Here is a 19,363-nt window from a genome sequence, read left to right as displayed (position 1 = left end):
CACTAGAGGAGACAACATTCCACCAAGTCCCCTTTTGGGATACCACTCACCGGCAAGCTACACTAACCTCTGTGTTGCTCTGTACTACACTCCTGTAGTTGTATGGCCTTCTTTGATAAAAGATCAGCTCCACTGGGGTCAGTGGTGACACTCCCAGGAACTGCATGTTTTGTGCTACCTAGGCACAGCAGATTCCAAAAGAAGAAAGAAAACTCTTGTGCCAAAGTAAGAGACAGACTGAATGAAGGCAGGGTCTCCATCCCCTTGGAGAAGGGGAAGGACAGGTCCCGGGAGATCATGGAGCCACTCCTGTCAGATGGACGAGTGGTTACTCACAAATAGCAGTGCTGTTACTGTTGAGCAAGTAGGAATGGGCATATTGCTGTGACGTTCAAATACCCTGCTTTGATTTCTTTGGCCTGTATTTCATGACTCGTGCAGTATAGCTTCCTGCACTAAGTAGCTGTTAGTGTATAAGAATAAAAAAGTTACCAGTTAATCTCAACTTTTCTCATATAATAATAAAAAAAAATTCCATTGCTTAATATCTAGCAATCGTTGGGAGTCTGACTGTTACTCTTGGGGGAAAAGAATTGGTCAGTATTAGCCTCAGGAGACTTGAAGATACTATTTGTGCTGAAGAGGGTGGATGAAGTAAAGCTCAGCAGCCAAGCAAGAGTCAGACTGCTCCTAGAGTAAGTGGCATAGGCAAGAACACATGGTAACAACAAGTGATTTGCATTAGTTAAGTAACTCTCAAGGGTTTTATAACAATGCTATCCCTATTTAAGTGAAATGTATGACACTGTAAGAAACTAAGGGCAACAAAATCCTGAGGCAGAATTTAATTTGCATAGTTAGCTCTCTTTTTTGTATTATATGGTGAATGTCCATTTGATCAGTCATCTAGGTCAACAGGAAAAGGGGTGGATACCTTCTTCTGGAACACAATACAGGACTCAAATATTATAGTCAGGAGAATTAATTACAGAAGAGAGACCTTAAAACAGTGGTGTTCTTCCTTCCCTTGTTAAAAAAAAACCAGAACACCAAAAAATAGTCGTCTTCTCCACTGTAGTCAACAAATACTGGAGGGCAGAAATGGCAATCACATTTGTTTCAGAAGATCCTTCAATTTGATGTGCTGTATTTAGTTGGACCACATTTACACCTAATTTAGTCTCAAGTCACCACAGCTGATAATAAATTCACATAAAGTGCTTCTTACACTTCTCAAGTCATTGATTTGTGTCTGTTGATTTTAATGCCAGAAATCTGGACCTTAATCTCTAAAATAAAACTGGGTTTAAATAATGACCCAAACACCCTTATTCTATACGGACAAACATTTCAGCTTCATGTACACGGATTGGTTTCATCAAAATAATATTACTTAAGATTAGATTAAATTGGATATTTTTACTACGTTTTTTTGAGAACTGCCTTACTCTCTCAACCATGTGAACAGTCCACATTTGGATTTAATGCAGGTAATAAATTTACTTAATAGATATTTTATAAGGGGAAAAGACTACTTAATTGTAAGCATTTGTTTATGACTGGTCATATTTGATGTCATTTTCACCAACTAAGTTAAAGCTGATGGCAAAAATTTGAAAGCTGCTATAAATGTATATACTTGTCTTTAGAATCCTTTAAAGATGATGTCAGAAGTGCTCACAAAGGAAAAAAATTATAATACTTTATTTAGTATTGTAAATAGGAAAAAATAACTTGTTCTATAAGTGATGCCAAATTCCTTTCCTATTCTTTTGCAAGTTCTCAGTAGAAGTGCAGACATTTCTTTCTCTGTGACAGCCTTGCATTTGTGTTGCCAAAGGCATTTTTAAACATTTTTTAAACTACTGACCAATTTAAAACAGTAGAATATTTTTTAATGAAAAATGTTAATTACACCAATTTTAAGTGTCTATTCCTAAATTTTAAAAATCCATAGCTTTTGTGAACTGACATCATTTGTCCTTTTCAGGACAGGCCTTCAGGGCAACTAACCTTGTTTGATCATCAAAGCTGGCTGCGAAAGACCAGGCAATGCTGAAAGCAGGCTAAAATAATCCCTGTGGAAAAAGAACTGCGGAAAAGAGCCTGGCTCTTTCTGTCCAGTCCTGAAACAAACAAGGGCACAAGGTTCAACACAGTAGAGCTGTTGTAGCATATCCTGCTCATGGAAATAGTTTTTATTTGTAAGTTCTTGTTTGAATAAAAGAAAACTATATTTAGAGAGAAATTCACGTGGATATTATTGCTAGTTATTTCTTGGACCTGAAACTTATTTCTTCGTTCGGAGTGAGGAAGGGTTTCTGTATAACATACATTAATTATACAAGACAAATATATTTTGAGCTGTAAATTGCTTGCTAGCCTAGAAGTTATGATTTAAACAGTGTACTTAGTATTGTCTGAGTCAACAAAAGATAATTGAAGAACCATTTTCATTATTTATGAGAATATTATGAAATATTGGAGTTTTATGAAAATCTTAAGCTTTTTTTCAATGAAAAAGAATGGCAGTTTTTATTATAAGGTTCTGACGATAAAAGATCAATTTCAGTGTGCATATAGCTACATAAACTCTTTCAAATATATTTATTGGTACTGTTGATTCTTATTGTTGGAATTATTTTTGACTGAGTATACCTGAATCAAAACCAAGGCATCATCAAACATTCATCAGTGGATATATAACATTTTGAGACAGACATCTATGAATGATGCACAAGTTCATGAATGAATACTGTATCAGTTATATTAGTGATGAAATTTTTCAAAATTTCTACCTATGAAAGAATTAAATATAATTGTCAGCACAGATTGGGAATAACAGATCGAGTGATGCAGAAATAAAGCCTTTGTAATCCATGAGACCGCTAATGGATCCCATTTCCTTATGACAGACATTACTGTCATGTTGAATAAATGGCTAGACAAAGTATTACCTTCTTACTTATGCATTTATATTCCATAAATATTTTACAATGAGTACTTATATGTAGATCACACAATAAAATGTTCAGAATGTTTTTGCCACATCTATTATTGCCAAAAGTTTCTGCTTGAAAAATGGAAATGTATTCACATACAGACATAAATTTGCCAGATGCTATTAAACTACTTAAAAAAAAAAAAAAAAAAAAGAGAGAGAGTAAAGACCATGGGAATTACTTAATATTCCTCCCAAGACATTAAGGATTTCTGTGACATTTCTCTTCGCAGGCATTTTGAAGTTCTATGGGAGTGTTTCCCTTACTGTAATAGTCAGTTACTACTTAGGCAACAATTCGGGTATTTGTGGACCACACTTTATGAAGTGACTCAGCCCATTCTTAGCATGGATTCAGTTTTTGGTTAGGGAAGACTACAATACAGAATTAATATGCATGAAAAAAATAGATGTTTGAGTAAGCTTTAGTCTGCTGTCATCAGCCAGGTTTTTTTCTTACTGTTTGCCAAGCTCCTAATTTTACTACATGGATTTTAACAGCTTTGCTGTCATGCATATCCCTGTTTTCATAGTACAAATTTTATTTGGCACTGCCATCTTTATTGCATATATTCCTAAACTAAAAACAATGGAAGCAGAAATCTAAGCCTGTCCTGACAAATGTGAGTGAGCTTCTGGCAGCGCAATGTCCATTGTCTACAATCGTTCTGACAGATCACTGAGCTCAGACAGTGCATCATACATGCTTAAATTATGAACAAATTCCATTGATGTAAGGATAATTCTAAATCCAGAGTATTTGGCACAACCCTTGGTTTCTAAGTCTGGTCCGTGGAAGGATTCAGTGATGGGCCCAAAGGGCTCTAAATTAATTCCAGACCGCCTTGACATAACCCTGCCTTGAAACTAGCTAGTGAGTATCTAAAAATCTCTGCAGTAGTTATTAGCATATCACTATATAGTCTACGCATCTGCGCATTTGATTTTAAGAAGTATCTATCATAAATTTGTGACTACAGATGTCTCATTCACGGCAGATTCTGTGGCACCAAAATATTTTTAAACTGTGTTTATCACATCATTAAATGAACAGGAATAGTAATTCTTCAGACAAAGGGTATTGCCAAATGGAAGATTTCGTACTTTGAATAGGGAAATTTAAAGAAAGAAAAAAAAACAAAACAAAACAAAACATGAAATCAGACGACTACCTTTGCATTTGTACAGACCCTTTCAACTGTGTTATAATAATGAATAAAAAGAGGAAGATATTTTCCCGGTTGGAAATTGAGTACATACCTTAGGATTCTGAAAAGTGGCCAGTGATAGAGGCTATCAATTTTTTGTTATGCAACTTGAAATGCATTAAGGCAAAACAATTACCAGAAAACCCTGGGTACCTCCTTGTTTCATAGTAAGCAGTGAGAATGAATGGATTTGTATTTCTTTTTAATATTGTGCAAAATCACATAGGTAAATGTTACAAAATAAGCTACTCTCAAGCAGAATGCTTTTATCAAATTCTGTATTCTCACTATTAACTGTACACAATACTCAGCACATGTTATTTAGATGAGTTTCATACAAAAATAGTCTTACCACTAAAGCAGAACATTAAGTTAATTTGTTTAGGATCTTATCCAAAAGCCACTTATACAATATAATTTGAAATATGCCCTGATACTGCTTCCTTATCAATAATTACCAGTCTTCACCCAAGTATATGGCTTGTCCTTTCGTAATGTAGCTTTCCATTGAAGTGATATCAACATATATTTCTAATGAAAATCAGCTCATTAAACTTTTCTTCAGAATATACTCGAGTTATAAAATCCAGTTTCTGTGTTATAATCTTTACATCATTAACAGTGTGGGGTTTTCCAGAGACTTCAGTATAGCCAGTTTTACTTAGATCTTGAACATGTAGTTGGGACTGTCAATTTTAAATCAAATTAAGAAAGTATACAAAATATAGTTTGTTTCAGCTTTTATTGAAGACTGGTGTGTATATATCTCCAAATTTCATATCATAGCATTTGCCTTGTAAATTTAAAGGATTAATCTAGATACTGGCTATCAGCCATTTTAAGGTATTTTTTTTAAATAGTTGATAACAGTTTTAATATATATCTACATTTGCATGTGTTCTTCTGTACTTTTTCTTTCTTAATGCATACCTCTTTCCAAGATCAGTGTAAGTTATGAAGGATCTGTGATAAACATTCATAAGCACTTCAGAGCTCAAGTACCATTTCCGACCACTCAAAAAGTGTTCAGAAAAAACTATGATATTCAGATCCTACTTGAAAACTAGTACATAAAGGAAAAAAAAATATTAACAAACCCTTCAAGATGCAGTTACTATAGTACCAACAAAAACAAAGAAGCCACCAGCCTGGAAGCATAGTTCTGAAACAGCTGTCAAATAGACTGAGCTGATAGAGGAACCCAGCGCCATCCAGGAAGCAGAGAAATTCCAGACAATGAGGCCAAGGAAAGGAAAACTGGCTTTTCTGTATACCACATGGCATATTAAGTCTACTTGGCCAAATAAATTTGCCTTGTATTTCTTCTTCTATTAATTAGGGTATTTCTCTGAAGGAAAAAAAAAAAATCACTGGGCATTTAAAAAAACCCCAGCTACTTCAATAATGAGGTTGAACATCGAAGTTCAACAGAAAAGTTAAAATTATGCCAGATCTGCCTTATGCTTATCCTTAGCTATCAGAATGACAGCTATTTTAAAACAACTCTGAAGATTAGAAAACGCATGCATGGTTGACATGAATGCATCTGTCTCCTTTAACAGTTGATTACAAAAGGGTCTGGAAGACACTGAAGTAAAAAAGATGGCATTTCCTATTCACGTCCATGAGATGAAAAGATCTCGGTTAACTGCATTCTTGTAGAAAAGTCTCCAGAACATTGTCATGGACTTCCTGCTTGTGATATGGATGCTTGAAATGACCTGATCTGTTTTCCAGCTCATTCAAGAACCCAGGCCGATTGCTAACAGAAATGTCTGATACCTGATATACTATATTTCTGGGGAGGACAGCATACCTCCTTTTGATTTCAAGTCACCCAAGGACAACTTCTAGCCAAAAAAGCAAGCATCTGTTACAAAGACCTGCACAAATGGGTAACTGGAACAACATTCTAATAATAATGTTGCTCAGATTCAGCCACAAAGTCTTCAAAAAAAGGTCAAAAGTTCACTAAACAGCCAGCAGAAGAGTAAACTAATTCCTACCACTTCCGCTTGCTTCTGGTATGATGTTCGAGCGCACACCCCTTTGTGGTCCATAATGCTCCTTTGGAGGGGATGCTGAAGAACTTCTTTCTTTATAATTCTTTTATTCTCCCTGGAAACACAGAAGCCAAGAAAATTGCCTAAGAAATAAGGAGGAGGTGAAAGCACAGACTGCTGCTCCTGCTGCGTCAAAGTGAGGCTTGCAGGATTGTTCTAGATGACATATGACCCTCAATAATTGGAGTGTCAAACTTCTGGCAAAAATCTTTGGGCAGTAATCTGATAAAGGTCACCAGATGGTCAAAGATCTTGTGGATTGTTGTGGTTTAACCCAGCAGGCAGCTAAACACCACACAGCCATTTGCTCACTCCTCCACAGTGGGGTGGGGGAGAGAATCGGTGAAAAGATGAAATTTGTGGGTTGAGATAAAAACCATTTAATAGGACAGAAAAGGAAGGGAAAATAATAATTATAAAAGAATATACCAAACAAGTGATGCACAATGCAATTGCTTGCTCTCCGCTGACTGATGCCCAGCCAGTCCCTGAGTAGGGGGCCACCACCCCCCAGCCAATTCGCCCCAGTTTTATTGTTCAGCATGACGCCATACAGCATGCGACGTCCCTGGGGTCAGTGAGGGGCAGCTGTCCCGGCTGTGCCCCCCCAGCTCCCTGTGCCCCCCAGCCACTCGCTGCTGGGGTGGGGAGAGAGGCAGAAAAGCCCCTGGCACTGTGTAAGCCCTGCTCAGCAACTAAAACATCCCTCTGTTATCAACATTACTCTCATCCTAAATCCAAAACACAGCACTATACCAGCTACTAGGAAGAAAATTAACTCTATCCTCAACAAAACCAGGACATGGATATAGTTTGAGCAGCACACAAGGTAGTTCCAAATGTGGAACTGAAGTGACAGTGAAGAATACTGTCTTTCATGGAGCACAAGTACCTCGGGAGTTCTTCGGAAAGTAGCTTTGGAAAGTACTTAGGAAGCACTGCGAGGAGGTGAAGATCTAGACCACAGGGAGATCTTTTCCTTAAGAACATGGTAATATGGCAATAGCCTCTGTTAGGGCTCTCTGGAAAACAGGTAGTGTGATGCTGCATGTCTGAGAAGCTTCTCCAATTGCCACAACAGTCACAGAGCTGACCCACTACTAAGGTCTTGCTCAGGAATCAGATGGTCCCAGGTTTGAGGTTTTGTCTTTGGAGTACAGCTCTTTCCCATTCTGACTGAAACAGGCTATTCAAAAGCAATTTTCTAGTTGTGTTGATGGGATAATAAGCTATTTTGGTCCTGAAGAACTCATAAACCTAACTAACAAATATTCCTGAAGCTAGTGCTAATGGTTGCAGTGGGCAAAAAGACAAAGTTGTCCAGGAATATGGGCTATCAAAGCAATGGGAATGATCATATGAGATTAAAAAACAATTGCCAAAATCAATGCACCTCTCAAAACCCCAAGGCAGAACTAGTCAACGTAAAATAAAAATACCAGCAGTAGCTAAAACTGTCTTAGCTGTAAAAAAAATTAAAACGTTTCAAAGTTGGGTGACACAGGTGCTGTATGAAATAAGGAATCATTTTGATTCAGTAGACATTTAAGGGCAATTGAGTAGAAAGCGGATTGTACTTATTGTCACATCGACATTATGTAGGGGGTTGATACTTGGGCGTGCTCCTGCTGCTATTAATAAGATTATCTGACCTATAGCACCAAGTACAGATACGCTCTCAGTGTGAATGTAAACAAAGATCATCTGATAAAGAGAATATTGAATCCTTGACTAATTCAGTCAATGTATGTTTAACTTACTATGAATCATTAAGGAAGCTTTGTAAGAGAGCTAGCCCTTAGAGAGTCCCGTAGCCTGTCTATATGGAAAAATGGAAAAAGGAGAGGAAAAAAGAGGGAAAAAAAGTGGGAAGGAGGAAAACCAGATAGAATATTTCTTATCAGAAGAAACACCTTTCAGCTCTTTGAACATACTGTTTGCATTCCGTGTCTAAAAAATTTACATTTGCATTTGTGAACTATGTTCAGTGATTAAGTAATTAACAATACATGGCAAGTACCTGATTCTATTGGTTAAAGTTCATTTAATTTCTGCAAGTCATTTTGTTATTTAAGACTTAACTTTCCAAGTAACTGGGAAAGCACTGCCTGACTTCACAAACATCTTATAAAATGTCATGTCCATTTATAAAAATAGTCTATGTATGTTTCAGATTAACACAAACAGAAACGAATGTACTTGTGCCAGAAACTAACGTACTTGTGCATACTGCTCTATCAACTGGAATCTTGTTACCTTACATATAGTAAAATGAACTATTACATGCTCTCATTTATGTCCCAAGTCAATATATTCCTGTATCTGCTACAAAAACAATGGCTTTTAGCTAGATCTCTCAGAAGCATGATCCTGTTTATAGATTATTACTGTCTAAAGACTCGGTATAAAAAATAAATACTGAAGCAGCATTCCTGCCTGTCCTCTCTAAGGCTCTTATATTTTGCTGGGCAGTGTACAGAATCAGGCCTCTAAACTCAAAACCTGAGAATTCCTTTGCTATTTTAATTTACATGGCAGATTAATATATTTTACAGTTATTCAACTTTTTTCTATTCAGAAATATGTTAATTGCACCATTAGATCTGGTACAGACCCATTTGTGTAGGAGACCTGGCTGAGGAGGAAACTAAATAGGATACATCCCAGGATTTCAGTTAATACCATAATTGCCCCATGTACATTTTAACAATTTCTAAACTATGAGGTAGGTAAACTGAGTCTGGAAAATGGTTATCTTTTCTTCCCCTGATATATCAGAAAGCATTAAAGGTTTAACTACGCATTCCCTTCAAACTGGAATGTTGTTTTCCTTCTTCCCTCCATCTCTTTCAGAACTTGCGTGAAAAATACATCAATCATGGGAAGGGGACATGTTACTCAATAAAAGCAAAACTAAATTTATGTGTAAAGGATAGATTCCTCACTTTCAGCACTGAAGAAAGCAAACATGCCAAGTACTTAATACTTTAATGAATAGGGCTTTTTAAGTAAATTCATATTAAGTAATCAAGGCCAAAACTGAAGAACACAGAATCTTGTTTAAATCCAACCTTTAACAATACTACCTGACACCTAATGTTCAATTTTTAATATAAAAGTGCATCAGAATTAGCAGCAATCTGGATGCATGATGTAAGCAAGTTCAGTTTGTCACTCAGCTTCTTTGGTATTTGGCTAACCCCCTGGTATATAGCTTTTTCGTAATTTTTATGTATCAGACAATGAAAGCAGTGTGTAGTGTTTTAAATCCCAAAGGTTGCATGCATCTAGGAGACCTGCATTTAGGAAACTACTATACAGCAATAAGCCTTACTATACTGAAGTACTAGAAACCAAAGTGGCCAGGAATCAAACTTTTAAACCATTATCAAGTACGCACTGGTACCAAACAGCAATTATTACAAATTTCAAAGTCTTTGTAATTAGCAGCAGTCACAGAGAAAGCGATTACAAATCAGCAAATTTTACAAATCAGCAAATAAGTAAACAATAATAAAGGGTAATACATGTACATGTTCACTTCATTTACTAATTGTTTGTTGACTGTGCTTTTTTCTCTAGTAATTATTGGCATAATATTCACATTTAATAAACATTCTAATTCTAGTAGACATTTTGAATATAGCAATACAAGTAATCAAGTAAACATAGCACTGCAGTTGGTTGTAGATCGGTGCTAGTGAATACTGAATCAATGAAATTTAATATGTGATATCTATTCCTCTTGAAAAAAAATAATGCTAATAAAAATCTCTGTAACTCAGGTCATGGTCAATGTTATGCTAATAGCTATAATAAGATATATGTGTTTCATGTAACTTGCAATTGATATAACTTTTTTTTCCAAATGTAACTAAAATTCCATCAAGGTTGAACTAGACAGATTTTCAGGTCTCAAAAAACCCTCGAGATTTTCTTCCATGCTTCCATAAACTCTTACATAATTTTAACAATCACAACAGGGATCATTATAGAATGGTATAAACGATATTGCAAGTACGTGATAAATAAGAAATCAGTTAATGATGTAACCTTAAATCTTCATATATTCAGTGTTTTAGTTTGTTACATTAAGCATCACTCATTGCTACCTAGTTATTACTAATTGAGCTTAAGTGCAAGGATACCATGGTGTAAACTTCTGGGTTTCGTTAGACAGCTCTGGCAAAACCTATTGCTGTGTCCAGTTTGCTCTCTTTCAGGGTGCTTTCCTCTCAGGTTGTTGTTAATTCAAACATCAAAACTCCAAAGCAATGAAAGAACCCTTCTAAATGCATTGCTTTTGTTATTGTGGGTCAATTATTATTCTTTCAGTGCACGAAAGATCCAACAGGTGCACGTGGCTGGTTGTTTCTACATCATTACTTTGTACCCCAGTATGCTGGACACATTTTCGCTAGAAGTAAGCACATAAAATTTAATCAGCTGAAGCTAATACACTTGCATTACCTAGATTCAGAATTTGTAAAATTTCCATAGCACACCCTCATTTTTGCTTATGTAGTCAATTCAGACATGCTAACAATAGGGGAGACAGACCTTTTATGATGGACTAGTTTTTGCTGCTTGGATAAAACCCAGAGAGATCAGCAGTATTGTCTGAAAGATCCTATCTATTCTTACTCCTAAAGAACACCACCTGACAAAAATTAACATCTTGAAAATATTTAATGTATGTTCACAACCAACCGTTCTTCCTCTGCTTACTGTGACATCATGCCTAAAGGTAATAAGCACTGGGTTTTAGCACAGAAATAGTCGAGTTAAATGATCAAGCCACTTACCCCTTACTCGACCTTGTGAAACTGCTGTCTGCTTTACCTACAGTTTGCCTTTGACAACCAACTACAATCTCTCAATGTTTGTAAACAATCATGTTGTATCATTATGCCATCCAGGGGAGACAAAAGCAGGAAGCCCATCAGAATTACAAAACCATTTCAAGTCTTTAGTTGGTGTGCAGTTTCTGATGTAGTGAATTCACACCCCAGGCTGCTGATGCCCGGAGCACCCAGGGGTTCTGCTCTCGCAGGCGGGGAGCGGGGAGCTTCTGCTAGGATGGCAGGAACGGGCTGAGAAATTCCCACAACTGTATGCAGTATTGATTATGAATGCTAAAGAGTCCTATTGCATTGTTTGAGGAAGAAAAGCAACCTTTAGCTAAGTAAGGAGCCTTAAACTGCAAAGATTACTGAGAGAAGTTGTTTGAAGTTGGAACACTTTCACTGCCTGTCACAACTTCCTGGACAACAGAGAAAGCTCAGGTTATTTGTGATGAACAATTTCGTCTTAACCATTAATAAAAATAAAATTAACCTAAGAAATGCTGGTGCCATGCTTAGATTTTAGAGGACAGACATAAAGCACATAAACTTATAATTTTAAAACCAGACGATTTCTGTCTCCTACCACAATTTATTCCTGTCTGCTTTTTTACTCAGATTAATTCCTTCTGTGGTTAGAATGACAAAATACTTCCACATTAATGAGGTAATTAGCTTAATTGCATAATTTTGCTATTTTTTTGATCTTATGTTGAATCTCCAGAATAGTTACCAAGTCACAATTACAGGATTCTGTTACATTTTTCCTTCTTGGGTAGGGGTAGGGGAGAGGGGGAAGTTATATTCACATGTTTTGTAAACAGTTTGCTTACACAGACTTTCTTATTAAGCCATCATTACTTTGAATGCTAAAATCAAATTAATCTCCAAACATTTTAGAAATCAAGATCATGATATATAACAGTTTATGATAATATGTGAATGCTTAATATTCCAGATAATAATATTTTTTTTGTTCAAGAGGTAAGATATTGTACATATTTCCACATATTTTCTGTCAAAGTACTATTATTCAAATATCTGCTGCCTGATACTTCAAGTCAAACGTTTCAGTTTTATTTAACTATGAACAAAACAGTGAATATGTTAATACCATCTTCTTCTAGGTCCAAGCTTTTACAATACTTACCATAAGAAAGCATTAAGTATGATGAACTTCTGAATACATTAAAGCTTATAAGGGTTTCCTACGCGTAACTGAATGAAATAATACAGCCAAACAAAGTAGTTGAGATTATGCTCAAGCATGTGCTGAAACACAGGCCAGAGCCTGAAGAGGTACATCTCAGCACAATTTCTTTACTGGGTTGTTTTACACCTGCTGACAATATAATGTAATTTTAGCAATTTAAAAGAATTTAAATGTATGTCAATTAACAAGGACCTGTCCTCATGATTTAGGGTCAATAAAATGGGTATCTGAAAGATGTGGTAATAAGAGCTGACTAAATGATACAGCTCACTTTTTTTACCTTTTCCTTCCCAGTACATGACCTGACTTGGACTGATTTTGATCTTTTTCAGAATATATTTATGCATCTGATGCTCATGTGTTTTCAGACTTCTCTGAAAAACCAAACCAGCTCCCTAGTTAGATTTAATCTTTACCATTATTAATAAGCAGAGTCCATGAAATGCCTTTATTTCAATTCAAGGCAGAAATTCAATTAGCAAGTGAAGGACTGAATTGCCATCAAAATATTAGTATGTATTCTTAAGTTTAATGCTATTTCACTGAAGGTGTAGATTTTATAATAAAACATGATTCAGCATAAAGTAAACTTTTTACAGAGAGATGCTACATATGAAGAATGTCCCCTATTTTCTGTTTTGTTATTAATCTTCAGTTTTTCTTATACCATATGATGACAAATTGTACTCAGATAATCAGCTTTGAAAAAGTGAAATCTGGAAAAAATTTCACATTTGACAAATTCCTGCATTTTTATTGTAAAAATATTAAACTATCCTGCTATTCTCCAAGTAAAGCTCATGTAAAAAAAAAAAATCTACCATATATAATTACACAGTTCTCTACCATAGCCCATTATCTTTATTTTTATTAGGAAATAAGCATCCAAATTTATGGTACCTTGTGGAAAAAAAATCAGCCAGAGACATCTTCATTTATTTAAATTGGTTATTTCTGAACAACTTCTCAAATATTTCTTATCAAATTTATATATTATATATTGCATAAAGATGTTTTTAAAAGTTATGCAATTCCATTAAAACTTTTCATAAAGCTAATATGAAGTGTTAGACTATTAATGTTATTTGAAGGAATATGGAGATTATACATGGCCTGACTATTGAAATCAGATCAGCATCAATAGATTCTGCTTGTAAAACATTAAAAATCATTGTCTACTGACAATTTCACCTTTAAAGTGAGAGCTAGGGAATGATCAAAATACATTACAACTCTAGAGGTGCCTATCACTACGTGCTTATCTGGAGATGCACATCTTGGTCCATTTCAGAAGAGTCCATTTGTTCAGATGAGGCCGATTGCTTAGGTTTAAAAAAATACATTAGTAGAAGCATCTGGATACAGTACCAGAAGCTATCATGTTGCTGCTTCTCTACATAAAAACAAAAATATGGGCACCAGAATAAACTTGAGAGACTAGATAAAGATTTATGCCCTTCTGTTTTTTTTCTAAAGACATGATGTTTAATTAGGTCGATACAGTATTTCTGCTACTCACTGTTCCTCAAAGTTTGCGACTGCTGAGCTACATCCTGGATCATCACACCAGTATCTTCCTTTGCCAGAAATGAGAAATCTCACCTAACGATGGCATACCATAGCAACTCTATCTTTCTAGTGCTGTCATCCACACTTTTTAAACTGACAAGTGCTATAGCCACTAGAGACATCTTATCATACAAGGAACAACTTTTTTCCACTCCCTCTTTCTGGTTTACTTTGCCATGTACCTAGTTTTGACAAATTAAACTAAAAGATGTAATTTCTAGTAACTTGGTCTTTGCTGCTGCCTGATGAAGGTCAAAACGCCACGACCCACCTTTGAAACTGACTGCTTTGCTTAATGTGGAATGCAGCTGGACCTCTCTTTCCCACCCTTAGACATGACAACTACATTAACACCACCTTATTGCAAGTATACTGACATCATGCGTCATGAGTACGCTTGCACCAGCAGCCTCTTTTACCTGTATTTTTTCAATTCCCTTAATAACTACATATCCTTCAGTCGCTTGTTTCCATTATGCCTGGCTGCCTGTGCACCACTGCAGACCTCCCCAGGCCTTTAGCGCTGAAGATGTACAAACACCTCAGCAGCTGGTATCACAGCCTTTTAGAGGCCAGCACGTTACACGCAGATAAATATGAGATCACCCAAGTAGCTCTAGTTGCTAGCTGCAGCACATGTTTCTACAGTTTACCAAACAGCAGCCACAGTGTTTGCCACAATACAAACTTAGAAAGATAATGGATAATGCTGGTGTTTCTCCAAACATTCATTCAAGTTTGGTTAAGACTTTTGATTTCTCTAGGTGAACTACACTTGTATGGGCTTTCTGGAGGTGTAAATTTATTTTGTTTGTTGGGGCTTTTTGGTTAACTGATTATGGCTGTAATAATGTAATTTCTTTATTTATTCAAGCATCTGATGTAAAACTGATAACAAAGTTGAGGTACGCATAGACAGTTATTGCCTGCATCATCTTAACTGTGTATTAATTTACAAATTAATTTTTCAAGTTGCAATATTCAAAGAAAAAACAGTGACAAACATGGTAGTCAGGCATAAACTTTCTCATGGATATGAATGAAAACAGCAAATGCAGTAACTTACTAACTCTGAGCTCCAACACAAGATATGTACTCTGTTCCCACTTTTTTTTTTAAACATACACTCTACCCCAGTAGTCAGGTAGTAGGATATTGTTCCCTCAACAAAGTATCAATTTACCCATTCTTCAGTCATACACAAGAATTTCTATGCAAATGATCCCAGATTACGATTAGAAAGCCAAGCTATTTAAACCACATAGCTGCTTTAAATTTCTTTTGTTTCCAATTTCAAAGTTTAGTTTGTTTAAAGAACTTGATTACCTCTAAGTCCATTATTAAAAATGAATCTCAAATAGAAGAGCTCAAATAGAACAGGTGCATTTTGGCCAAGATAAAGTTCAGTCCTCAAGAAAGCTGCCAACCATATCAGAGACAATTTTGTCATAGAAATACACAAAAAGGAGAATCTAGAAAGCATTGAGGTGTCTCAATTTCCTGAAAGATTACCCTATGAAAGTTTCCAAGTTAGGCACTGTACTGTTAATCTCTTTCCCCGTGTAAAAATGGCAAGGATTACAGTCGAGGTACAATTAAATACACGAATAATGATATCTAATTATTATTACTTTGAGGAACACAGTATGGAAGGCTTGAAGAGAAACTTTAAAGAGGACTTCCTAGAATTTCATTACCTTTCTGTGCTGATAGAAGGGGAAGCACAAAATGGTTTTCTGAAGTGAAGAGCTCAGCACCTGTGTCCAAAGTTATTAAACAGATGCCAAAGTTGTCCACATGGTGAGAAAGTGATCAGAAGCGCAGCACTAAATTAGGAAGGAATAATCAAATGTTTGTATCTGATTTGTCTGAAGAACAGGAGACGCCAAAGGTACTTTGAGTTGAAAACCACAGCAATTTTGAACAGAGCTGATCCCTGTGCATGCCAAGATTACAAGGCACACAATAGCCAGGGCATGGACAGAAAAAAAATAATAAAATTGGACAGTGCAAACAGAAGGGAATGATTGAAACCTAGAATTATTCAAGTGGATGTGGTAAGATTTAGCCATGTTCTGGATGTGTGGGTCAAAGGAGAGAAACAGGCTGAAGAAGATGTCAAGATTACAGCCTTGAGTGAAGGCAGTCATGGCTATATTCTCTGTTCTTCCTAGTTATTCTGTTTTGGAACAGAGAGCAGACAATTAAAAATATAACTCAGTATTTTGAAATATTATAACCAAATTTGCATTTCGAAACTTACCAAAGAGCAACTGAAGACATTTGTTTGTATGTCTAGGCCGTAGGATCAATAGCCACTGCTATACAGATGCAGGTATTCTATTGTACGGTACCTTGTGAATCAACCAAGATCACTAAGCTACCTATCTTCTTTTGGTAGCGAAACTGGAAGATGACAAAGGAATTACATTTACCCTGAAATTAGTTTCATCATTCCAATTTAAATGAAACACTTTATATTTTTCTATATTTATTTAAGGAATAGTAAATGAAAGGGTATTTGTTTATTCTAAAAATTATTCTGTTCCAAACAGAAATTTAGTTAACGCTCTTCTAATTTATGATAGGTGCTAAACTACTCAAACCAAATTTTCTTTATACTGAAATTATTCATTATTAGATTGCAAACTCATCAGGACAAGGGCCTGAAATATGCTAGGAAGAGTATTGTTAGGCGACAGAGATGCTACTAGAGAACAACCATATTGCCGTTACATTTTGCAATCAATTGTGTATACACTTCTCCAGGGTGTTTTTGCACAGACATACCACTGAAATAAAAGCTAAATAATTCATGATAAATGATATGAAGACAAATAAGTAGTAAGGTGGTGAAGTATGCTGTTGATACTAAGTTACTGAGGATAGTAAAAACAGAGCTCGCTGAGGGAATCAGCATACAGCTTCTGAGTGCATACGCAGGTGACATTTAATGTAGGTAACCATTATGTAAACACAGGAAAAAATCCTATCCTTACCTATAAAACTGTCTAGTGGATGTAGGTGTTAACAATCAGAAAATAGATCCTGGGATCTATATAGTTAATGCCATGAAAACAATGTTCAATGTTTATTCAATGTTCAGCAGAACAACATTCAACAATGCTCAGTTTATTTGCTTTCTCACTTCCCTGACATAGAAAAACAAATAAATTACAGGAATTATAAGGAAAGAACTCGATAATGACATGAAAACCATTCTTTTGACTGCTTTTTTGTCTTGAATACTGTGTGTAACTCCGGGTCTCCTCTCTCCAAAAGCACATAGTAGTGCTCAAAAAATAAAAAAAATAAAAAAGAAAGATTACTAGTAACATGAAAAAATAAAATGGATTAAAACTCTTCAGCTTGGAAAATACAAGGCAGAGGAAAAATATAAAATGATGAGTTGAAGACAGAAGGTGACTACAGAGCAACTGTTCATTGTTTCTACCAAAATGAGAATAACAACAACTAAGACAGATAGGAAACTTTAAAAAAACCAAACATTTCACACAATGCATAGTCAAGTTGCACCGAGCAAGAACTTCTTCCTGTAGTACACTGAGGGTGCCAAAAACCTACGTGGAGTTTAAAGAAATGATTGGGCAAATGTGTAGAATAAAAATATACTGAGAACTGTTAAAAATAAGACACTACTTCTGATTCAGAAAGTGCTGAAGCCACAGATTGTTGCATTCAGGATAGATAATAAGGGATCACATGATGTCCCATCTCTGTACTCTTCCTTCTTAGGTACTACAGTCTTGTGTCCACTGCTACAAACATACATACTCAAATATGATGTTTTAATGAAGACAACACTATCTAATAATTTCTCAAATGCATTTATTTATGACTGAATTCAAGGGAATCAAAAAATAAAAGATAATAGCAAGACACATCTCACAGCCTTAAAAACATTTACATATACACTTGATTGTGGTCCAACTGATATCATTAACATACGAATAGCAGTAAATGTAAGAATCCCCAAAGGAACTTCACATTTTCTCTTTTCAAAGCTTTTTAACACGGATTCTCTGCCATCATACTGGTACCAAATCAGGACAGAATTTATTTTTCTTTTTTGTGAAAGGGTGTAGGAATATTTCTAATGGAGGAAGGTGTACGGCGGTATTAAAATTCCATCAATTTGATCTGCCTTCTGAAAACATTACTTATTTCCATCTTGTTACATACGAAAGTTACTTTGTTTGTCACTGCATATTGTATTTTTTATCAGTAATCGCCCTGGGAGATTTCTGCATAGTGTCAACCTTTAGGCCAGTATCCTGCAGCAGCACAGCCTCCCCACAGCAACTGCTACTTGAGGGAATTCAAATGCGGCAAATCACAAGCAATGACACCGAGTCATTTCAAGAATTCCTTGTTCCTATAAGCAAGGGAAAAGCGCAATCACCGACTTACCTGATCCGACTTCTAAACCAGTTTAAGTAAAGCAGTATAGTACTATGTGGAGACATGGCTCAAAGGACATTTATTTTAAGTAGCGAGGTAAAAACGCACGGTTGTAATCATAATTGCAAAAGTACTAAACAGTTACTCTGCTTCGAAACAAACGGACAGGATGAACGAGCAAAGGCATTACTCAAAATCCTATTAGATGCCTGTTTTCACTTACAGCAGTCTAAACAATTTTAACAGGCTGGTCCGAAATGATTGTTTTGATCCATTCCAAAGGGATTAGCTGTGCAAATAATCAAACCCGGTCGAGCAATACAGTCTAATCTGTAATTTAGTTGACAAAGACTGAAAAAAAAAAAAAAAAAACAAGTGTAGAAAATTACTCCAATCCATACTTACTTTTCAGGAGTTAAGAAAAAAGGAAAAAAAGAGATGGATGGTCCTTAAAGGGAAAATACTTCGGTACCCTTTGTGTGCTTTACAGCCCGCACTAGCAACTTTTCCGCGGTATCTCAAAGCAAAAAGACGAGATAAAAAAGAAAGTTAGACCAGCTCAGCGTTTCTGTCCCTAAATACCTTGGCCAGAGGGCCGCTCCCAGCGCCGCGCGGCCGCCCGGACTCGCCGGGCCCCGGCCGCTCCCCCCACGCCCCCCCGTGGGGGCGGCCGCCCGTCGCGCGGGATACCCACGTACGCGTCTGTCTAAACGCTTACACAGCTCCGTTTGGTGCGGGCGGGGACCGACGTTCCGCCACCTCAGGGCGGGTGGCGGGAAGGAGCGGGCGGCTCGCGCCGGGCGTGGAGCGCGAGCGCGCCTTCCGCCCCCCCTCGCTCCTCCGCCCCCGCGGCCGCGCGGCCGTTAGCGCGTGGCAGTTAGCGCGCAACCGCTCCCGGGGCGCGTGCCGCCGCAGGGGCTTCCGCGCGCGCGCCGTGTGCAGCGGCGCCAGGGCGGGCGGTGAGGGTGAGGGGGGCCGCTCTTCGCCCCGCTCCCGCCCCCGCCGTGGCCCCGCCAGCCGCCGCCGCTGAGCGCTGGGAGGCG

General features: G+C 36.9%; 1 long non-coding RNA gene across 1 annotated transcript; it reads right to left on the bottom strand.

The window, feature by feature from the left end:
• Nucleotides 1-4,470: 4,470 nt before the first annotated feature.
• LOC122152479 lies at nucleotides 4,471-19,255 on the bottom strand. The gene is made up of 2 exons (XR_006164597.1): nucleotides 18,726-19,255; nucleotides 4,471-6,327 (listed from the first exon to the last, which is right to left on the bottom strand). It is a non-coding gene; the product is annotated as an uncharacterized LOC122152479 (long non-coding RNA).
• Between the last annotated feature and the right edge of the window lie 108 nt (nucleotides 19,256-19,363).

This window comes from Tyto alba, unplaced genomic scaffold, assembly GCF_018691265.1.
Source record: "Tyto alba isolate M040663 unplaced genomic scaffold, T.alba_DEE_v4.0 Super-Scaffold_8, whole genome shotgun sequence".
NCBI lineage: Eukaryota > Metazoa > Chordata > Aves > Strigiformes > Tytonidae > Tyto > Tyto alba.
The sequence above is the reverse complement of the archived record's forward strand: the minus strand, read 5'-3'. Positions and strand labels throughout refer to the sequence as shown.